Source organism: Lactuca serriola, chromosome 5, assembly GCF_051521515.1.
Source record: "Lactuca serriola cultivar US96UC23 chromosome 5, Lser_US96UC23_V15, whole genome shotgun sequence".
Taxonomy (NCBI): domain Eukaryota; kingdom Viridiplantae; phylum Streptophyta; class Magnoliopsida; order Asterales; family Asteraceae; genus Lactuca; species Lactuca serriola.
In genome coordinates this window covers 41,827,721-41,836,244 of record NC_136412.1, presented here as the reverse complement: position 1 = coordinate 41,836,244, position 8,524 = coordinate 41,827,721, and positions in this window count along the sequence as shown.

Below are 8,524 nucleotides of genomic sequence, written 5' to 3'. Positions count from 1 at the left end.
CATACCATGGTCTGACGACATTCCTCCGCAGCTGTTCGCACGATGAGCGGGATTAATTAGATTTGGGGACCTAGGTCATTCAACCCTGGGTTTACCCGTGACATTCACAGATTTACCATTTTTACTTTTAAATTTTGAATTATTTTTAGATGCATCGTCAGAAGTGGTTGATGACTGGACAAGTATAGATTTGGGCACCCACTGATAATTAGGTTTTAAAGAATTCACAGGTGATTTAAAAATATGTTTCTTCTGCTTTGAGCGTTTAGATTTTCAGCTAGAATTAGTCGAAGATCCAGACGCACCCTTTGACGAAATCGACCTTGGCTTAGCCTCATTCGATTTTGGCAAAGTACATGTGGCTTGTTTAGTAAAAACCTGCTTGGTGATTCAAAATTACCCCTTTTTCTTTCATTATGAACTTTCCAATCATCATCACGAAGACGTGATCTCGAGGGAATTTCTCGTTAAAGACTTTCCTCGAGACTCATTTTCTCTTCTTGGTGTGGAAAAATGTACAAATGCCCTATTAGAACAATTGTGAGCAATGTGGCCGGCAGTACCACAGTTAAAACAAATTTGTTTTCTATCATTAGAACAGGTACCGCCTTTATCATATTTTGTGTTCTTACTGACTCTTCTAACTTTTCCACACGTGCAAGTGCATGAATCTAATTGTGTGACTAGTGCAGAAGGTGTGGATATGCTAGTTTCATATTCAACAGATTTCAGAAATTGAATATCACATTTATTAGAATCATTAAAGTTTGACACCAAATCATCATGAATTAAAACATCAGTCTTAACATCAGACACAGACTCATCACACCTAGAAACTCCAAATTTTAACAAAAAACTATTATTAGACTCAATCTTCCCATCATCTTGAGTTCGTTGGCTTACTGAGACATCTGCATTGGAGGTAAAAATGTTAGTATCTAAAACCCTAACACTAGGTCTTGTTTCCTGTTCAGTAGCTAGTTTACCATAAACCATATAGGGTTCTCTGCAAATCTCTTCTTTTGTTAAAGGATTAACATAATATGAATGATTAAATGGTGGAGGGACACTATTTATCCTATACCTAAATGTTTTTTTATCTTTCCATTTCATTTGTTTTTCAATTATAGTTGCAACCCTCTCACTCATCAAATTTTTTGAAGTTAAAATCAGCATTTTGAAAACGAGTTTTCAATGTGTCAAGTTCTTCAGTTACATCAGCAAGTTTCCTTTTCATGTGATCATAGTTTACACACTTGTTGTTGTAATCTTCTTGTAACTTCCTGAAGTCCTTAGTCTTGGCCTCTAATTGATCTTTTAAGGGTTTCTAGCCTTTCTTAAGTTGATATCCTATGTGTTTAAGTTCTTCAATCTCTATTTTCATTAGACCAATATTTTCACGTAAACAGTTAATAGTTTTACTATATGCTTGAGTGCAAGAATTTTCAATGACCTTTGGCTTTGCAGGCTCTGGTGTAGTCTGCACCATGAATACAAATTGAAGATCCATCAACTCTTCCTTCGGGTCCATCTCAGTTTCACCTTCTCCGATGCTGTTGATTTGGGCAAGATGTGCATTTTCAGGTCCTGAGATATTCAATGCCTGAATCTGAGCTTCCCAGTCAAATGACTGAGCCACTACACCAAGATTTGCAGTTTGGTTGTTGATAGAAGCTCCTTTGATGCTACCTACTAGTACCATAGTTCTTTCGGTATTCTCCCTCCTGTCAGGCTTTGAGCAGTCTTTGGCAAAATTACCAGGCTCATGACAATTAAAGCAATGAAGTTTTCCTTTGTCGAAACGAACTTTCTTTTCAGCATTTATTCCCCAATTGTTTTTCCCTGTCTTCTTGGAGAATTGTTTTGCTCTAAACACGGCCATATCAATCTGCCATGTTATGTCCATTTCCTCAACATCTTCAGGATGTATTTGATCCAATTCTGCAAAAGATAGTTGAGGAGGTAGCTCGCCAGCCACAAATGCATTATAGCAGTTGACAAGGCCAGTGGCTAACGCCATGTTTTCATCACATTCTTTGGAAACAGAAGCTGAAGCAGGTGCTTTTGATGAAGATGCAGCTTGTGGATAAACAAGTTGATGGCTGAGCGCTTTGCGTGTGTGGATTAACATAAGATTATGATTGAGGAACAACAAATGGTTGAGAAGCAACAAAGGATTGAGCTTGTAAGGTGGTAAATGATGAGTAAGCATTGTTTGATTTGATCCCAATGTTGCCAGTTGAATATGAATTGACATGATTAATCTCCCTTTGCTTGTCATCCAGGTCACAAGCCTTGATAATCGCCATGGTTTCAGCAAGACTCGGACGATTTAAGTCTTTTTTTGTTCTTCATCACAGACACGTTCATATCCCAAGATTTAGGCAATAAGTTCAACAACTTCTTGTTTATTTCAGACCTGGTGACCAAGATACCTACAGATCTCATTTCGGTTGTAAGAGTGATAAATCTTTGCAATTGAGCTTCTAGGGATTCTTCAAGAATATGATTGAACATATTAAACTTTTGCCTTAACATGTCCTGACGGCTCTGTTTCATATCCTCATTTCCTTAGTACACTTCAATCAATGCTTCCCACAATGCTTTTGTTGAAGTACATTCTCTAAAACCCTGTGCAATTTCTGGGGATAAAGCCATTGTGAGTGTGGAAAGTGCTCTCTCTTGCTCTTCAACTAATTCAAAGTCTTCATCGGTGTAACTCTCAATTGGCTTTTCAACAATTGTTTCATTTTCGAGTGTTGTGGTGATTCGGATTGGTCCTTTCAAAATGCTTCTCCAAATTTTGAAATCTTTCATTTTGATATATTTATCCATGTGGTATTTCCATTCTGAGAAACCCTCAGCAGATAGCAAGCGTGGGATGCGCATAGTTGTGCCTATAACGGAATCAAGTTCATGATGAGTTTATGAGATTTGTGAATCCATTTTTTTGTTTTTCTTAATATATTGAAAAAACAAGCTAAAAAGAAAGATATTAAAAATAAAAATCTTCAAATAATCAATAAGGGGGTTTACGGCCGTAATGGGTTCACGGTCGTACACACTTCACGGCTGTACACAACATTCACGGTCGTACACGGTTAATGAAGAAATTTTTACGGTCAATGAAGGGAACACAGTCAGTGAAGGGATCACGGTCGTAAATGCAGTTCACGGTCAAAAAGACTTTGAATGGTTCACGGCCGTACACTTGATCACGTCCGTAAAAGCTTCAACAAAGTGCACCGTAAACACTTAGAACAACTAACTCCAAGCAGATTTCGATCCCAACAGCTTTGAAAGTTGTAACACCAAAAAATTTTATATTTATTTCATTCATTTTTATTTCATAAAAATGCACATTATTCTATGTAAACACTTTTTATTTAAAAATCATCAACAAGGTTTTCAGAACATTATGAAATTCAAGGATCTGTATCGTTCACTCTTTTCCCTTGTGTGTGTACAATCGAGCTGCCGCCTTCCCGCGATTCTGAAGAACCTGAAACACATAACACATAACACGGTAAGCACGAAGCTTAGTGAATTCCCCAAAATACCACAAACAACACATACGCCACTCAAGGCTACAATATGACCCTCCGGTCGGTGTGTCTCAGCGGAACCCTACAGTTCTGTATCGTTGGACCCTCTGGTCCGGTCTATATCGTTGGACTCTCTGGTCCTGTCTATATCGTTGGACCCTCCGGTCCGATCTATAAACTCTGCATAGCATAAATCATAAAGACATGATGCATAGCATATCACATATGACATAATACTCAATGTAAGCACATAAGACGCTCCGGTCACACATAACTACCACTCAAGGTAACGTATAGTGAGAAGACTCACCACGGGTAATTCTCGAAAAGTCTCAAACTCGAAATACCGATCTAGCCGCCGCCTAATCATATAAATAAATAACTCTAAATCAGCAGTGGCTCTCAAAGGCTAGACAAGTCTCGTACTATGCTTCTCAGAAGGGTAAAAGACCATTCTACCCCTCCCCTGGCCTAATAGTCCACTGGTTAACTAAACCCTAAAAGTCAACGGAAGTCAACGGTCCAACTTTGACCAGACTCGGCGAGTCCACACGCGTAATCAGCTTCCTCACAAGGTCACACTCGACTCACTGAGTCACCCACCCAACTCGTCGGGTCTCCACTGATCACAAAACTCGGGTAAACTCGATCTGACTCGTCGATTCCTCTTATGGACTCGATGAGTCTCCTCCATGACCAAACTCATCTGACCTTCTGAGGTTAGATCTGCTTCACCAACTTGTAGATCTATCCTTCTAGCACCCACAAATCACGTAAAGGTCCAAACTTTATGTCCATGCATCATGATTAGAGCCATAAATGAAGAAATAGCTATCTAAATGGAATCCTAGGCTCAAACTCTCTATGTGACTGCATAAAGCTGAACATAAGGGACTCTTTGGACCTCCCATGGTCCAGATCTAAGGCTTATTCCACATTGGGACCTCAAACATTCCATAAACCTCTAAAGAGAATGGTTAAGAAACCCTAGATTCATGAAATCAACATCAAACAGGAGAAATGGTCTGATTTGTTACCTCAAAGTGAAGCTCAGGCTTCATAACCTCAGTACATCAACCCCCTCTGGTCCCTCTTGCTAGAATCTCATCTTCTCTTTAGAAATGACACACCAAAATGCTCAAGATGGCTCTTCTTTACTCTCTAAGCTCTCAAGGATGATTTAGGGTTTCTCCAGGGTAAGGATAGCAACAATTGAAGACCCTAAGGCTCTTTAAATAGGTCCCAAACTCGGACACTTAGGGTTTTCCTCCACAGCGCCGACTCGGCAAGTCTAATGCTCGACTCGTCGAGTCCATTCATTTAAACACTCTACCTGATCGCGCCCCTACTCGACGAGTTAATCAACCAACTCGCCGAGTCCCTTCGATTAAATCAAAATATATATAAGTAATATAACATACCCAAGAATCTGGATGTTACAATTCTCGCCCACTTGAATTAGATTTCGTCCTTGAAATCGCTCCTTGACCCCACATAATTAGAATCCAATAACCCGTAAGATACCACCGTAGGATCTCATACCACATCAATATCACTAAAGAGGATACCTCCCGTACGAATTATCCTCATGCCACCTTCTACCAGAATCATCAACTCTGACAACTCACTGTTCCTCTGATTCTTCCTAACGAAAACCATCGATCAGCTATCGATCATCCATACCACTCGCACCACGTGCTCCTCATCCCGCTCAAAGGAGCGAAAGGATCACGCTACACAGGGAACCCATCCCCTGCACTATCATCGAAATCTCGTCTAAACAAAGACTCTCAAAACCTTGCCTTCGAAATCAGGGAAATGTTCATGATTAATCAGAATCATCTACTGACGTATAGCAATCTCAAGCCTCAACTTCCTGCCAGATCTCCCTTTCCAACCCTGAGCACCAGGTTACCCACGACTTTCATTATTGAACCTTCAAAGAACATCCATGCATGACCCACCACTTCCTTCTCACAACAAGTGTTTCAACCCATGGTGACACACAAGTCACCAATTCTCGCTATCTCCAACGAACACTAAAATCCACACTCGAATATCAGCTCACTCCTGACACTTGACATCTGAGGCTCAAGAATTTCGTGCAACTCACTGCACTATCCCATCCAAACACTGAACCTCTGGTCTCAATTCCAGATGACAACTAACTTTTCAGAAAAGTACTCATTCTCTAAATCTAAAACCTCATATCGCCTTCCCGGCACACTACTAAAATCAAACTCATCTCAAGATTTTGATCAATCCCCGGGTTGGACCACTCGTTTCGAGACTGATGACTCGCAACCCACACTTAACACAGTCATCTACAACAACCACGATTCCATCCAATATAACCACTCCAGACAAATGAGATAACCACAATCTTGTCCCTGATTTAACCATCAGGCTCCCATATCTCATATATTTGGGCTACCCAAGCCAAACAACCTTTCCGCGTTATGCTCTGATCATAGAATACTTTATCCCAACATTCTCTTACTGACTAGAGAATACTACCACCCTCACAGTATCTCAACCCTTCCTTGATTAGTAGATGCTACGGCTCCCCGTGGCCTCACTACAACCTCTCTCTGATCCGTGAGTACTACGGCTCCCCGTAGCATCACCCCAACCTCTCTGATCCATGAATACTACGTCTCCCCGTAGCATTAATAAAACCTATCTCCGATCCGTGAGTACTACAGCTCTCCGTAGCATCACCCCAACCACTCTGATCTGTGAATACCACGGCTCCCCGTAGCATCTCTACAAGCTATCTCTGATCCGTGAGTACTACAGCTCCCCGTAGCATCACCCCAACCTCTGCTCTAAGCCACTGAACTGCGGCTCCCCGCAGTCTTACCGCACCAGCCCTTACCTCTTCATAATCTTATTTTCACGTAGACGCCACACCGCGATCATGAACTCATGCCCAGCGGACCGGCCATGCGTAGGTGTACACACTTACTCAAGCTATGCACTGCTATTTCTGATACCATCCGAACACACCTTTCCCTGCTGCAAACCACCTTCCCGGATAATCTCACCTGATGTCATTTGGCCATAGGGTTCTCACTGGAACCATACTCACTTGATACCCACTATCTGCCTCCGACTCACAATTCCAAAATAATACGAAGTTAATGACAACATATTCCAATACTTCAGGACACCATCACAACATCCCGCGATGCCTTATCTCAATCACTGATCTCACACTCACAGCATCATACACGGATACTGCCTCCCTTCATTAGAATCTCGAAATCGATCTTCATCTTGCAACACTTGCAAACTCGAAGTATTCCCTTTCCAAATTGAACACAGGACATCGCCATTAACCCGTAACTCGACTATAAGGACCCAGAAATTCACCCATTGCCGATCGCTACTCATACCATCTTACTCACACCGTCTCCGAAATTAACTAACAGACAAATTGTTTTTTTTCCTGGTGAGGAGATCACATTCTGAACATATACCTGTCAACCTCTGCTACTGCTCTCTGAACTCAAGGACTTAACTGTCTCGTCTTGTTTTACACACTGAAATTCTGACCCGAACAACCTCTCGTACCAACGACCACCTTCCATAGAATCACTCATTCCTTCCTGATCATGCACGACAGGCATCATCTCACTTACACCTCTCCCTATCCACCAATTTAGCCCATAATCCATGAATCTGCCACATAATCACTATAACCAGTCCTCTAACTGCCTCTACACCATTCTCAATCCCTTCAGCAATTACCTGGTTCTCCCCCACTTAGGGTTCGAACCATCGTCAATTGGCACACTTTCAATCCATCCACATATTGTTTCCATTAATAACATCGCATCTATTCTCTGATTGAGTTACGCAACGCTTGATGATCTCCCCGATTAGAAACCTAGCAATACCAAATACTCTGAATCACATACGAAGCCCTCATAACTTCTCCTCATGACTTCCTTTAATCATTCAGGACCTCATACTGCCCCATAACTGGACATCCCAACTGCCCCGATTCACCCAAGACTCTCCGTTTCCATCATTGGCTCTATGGTACAAGAAATACTTCACCACTGACAAACCGCTCAAACACCCTGAAAAGATCACCACCAGTACAACTCCACGGCCTCCAATTTCTGGAACCAGAAACTCGATAGTTGATTCCCCTTCTCAAGAACGAAAACCACATAACTCTCACCATAGAAGGTGATGGCTCATCCATTAGCTAATGGTTTGACTTGAACCCCGCTTCTTCAACAACATCATCCCACTTATCCTTAATCCGTGCAGTTTCCACTGGAACCTCACAAATAAAACCTCTTAAAACGAATTATATTTCTCTTTCAATCATACTCCCTCGAACTCATTCAAATTGGCCCTCAAGTTGCATACTCTCTCATACCTGATCTCGGTATAATCAACATAATGGCATAACCGGTAGGACCAGTAACACTAATCATCGTAGCCATGGTACTCGAACCATGTTGTTATCTCTCTGCCTGCTATACATCATGGTTATTGAACCATGTTATCTTCTCTCAATCCGCTACAAATCATGGTACTCGAACCATGACATCACTTCCCAACCTGTTTCCAAGCATGGTACTCAAACCATCCAATCCCCTCTCATCTGCCACTCATCATGGTACTCAAACCATACGATCCCTCTCTTCTGCTACTGATCATGGTACTCCAACCATACGATCCCTCTTATCTGCTACTGATCATGGTACTCAAACCATACGATCCCTCTCATCCGCTACTTATAATCCCAGGAACTTTCCATGTATCGAGTATGGGTCCTCTGCTTTCAATAGTACGGGCCCATACTACCTGTCACATCTACCCATACTTTCCACATAAATAATCCCAGATCTCCTAAGTAGCTGCTCAACCTCCTCACTTACAAATTTTGTCGTGCTGGACGCTCTTCCTGCGAATACTCTCCATTATCCGCCTACTCATCTAACAAAGATCACTTCCCA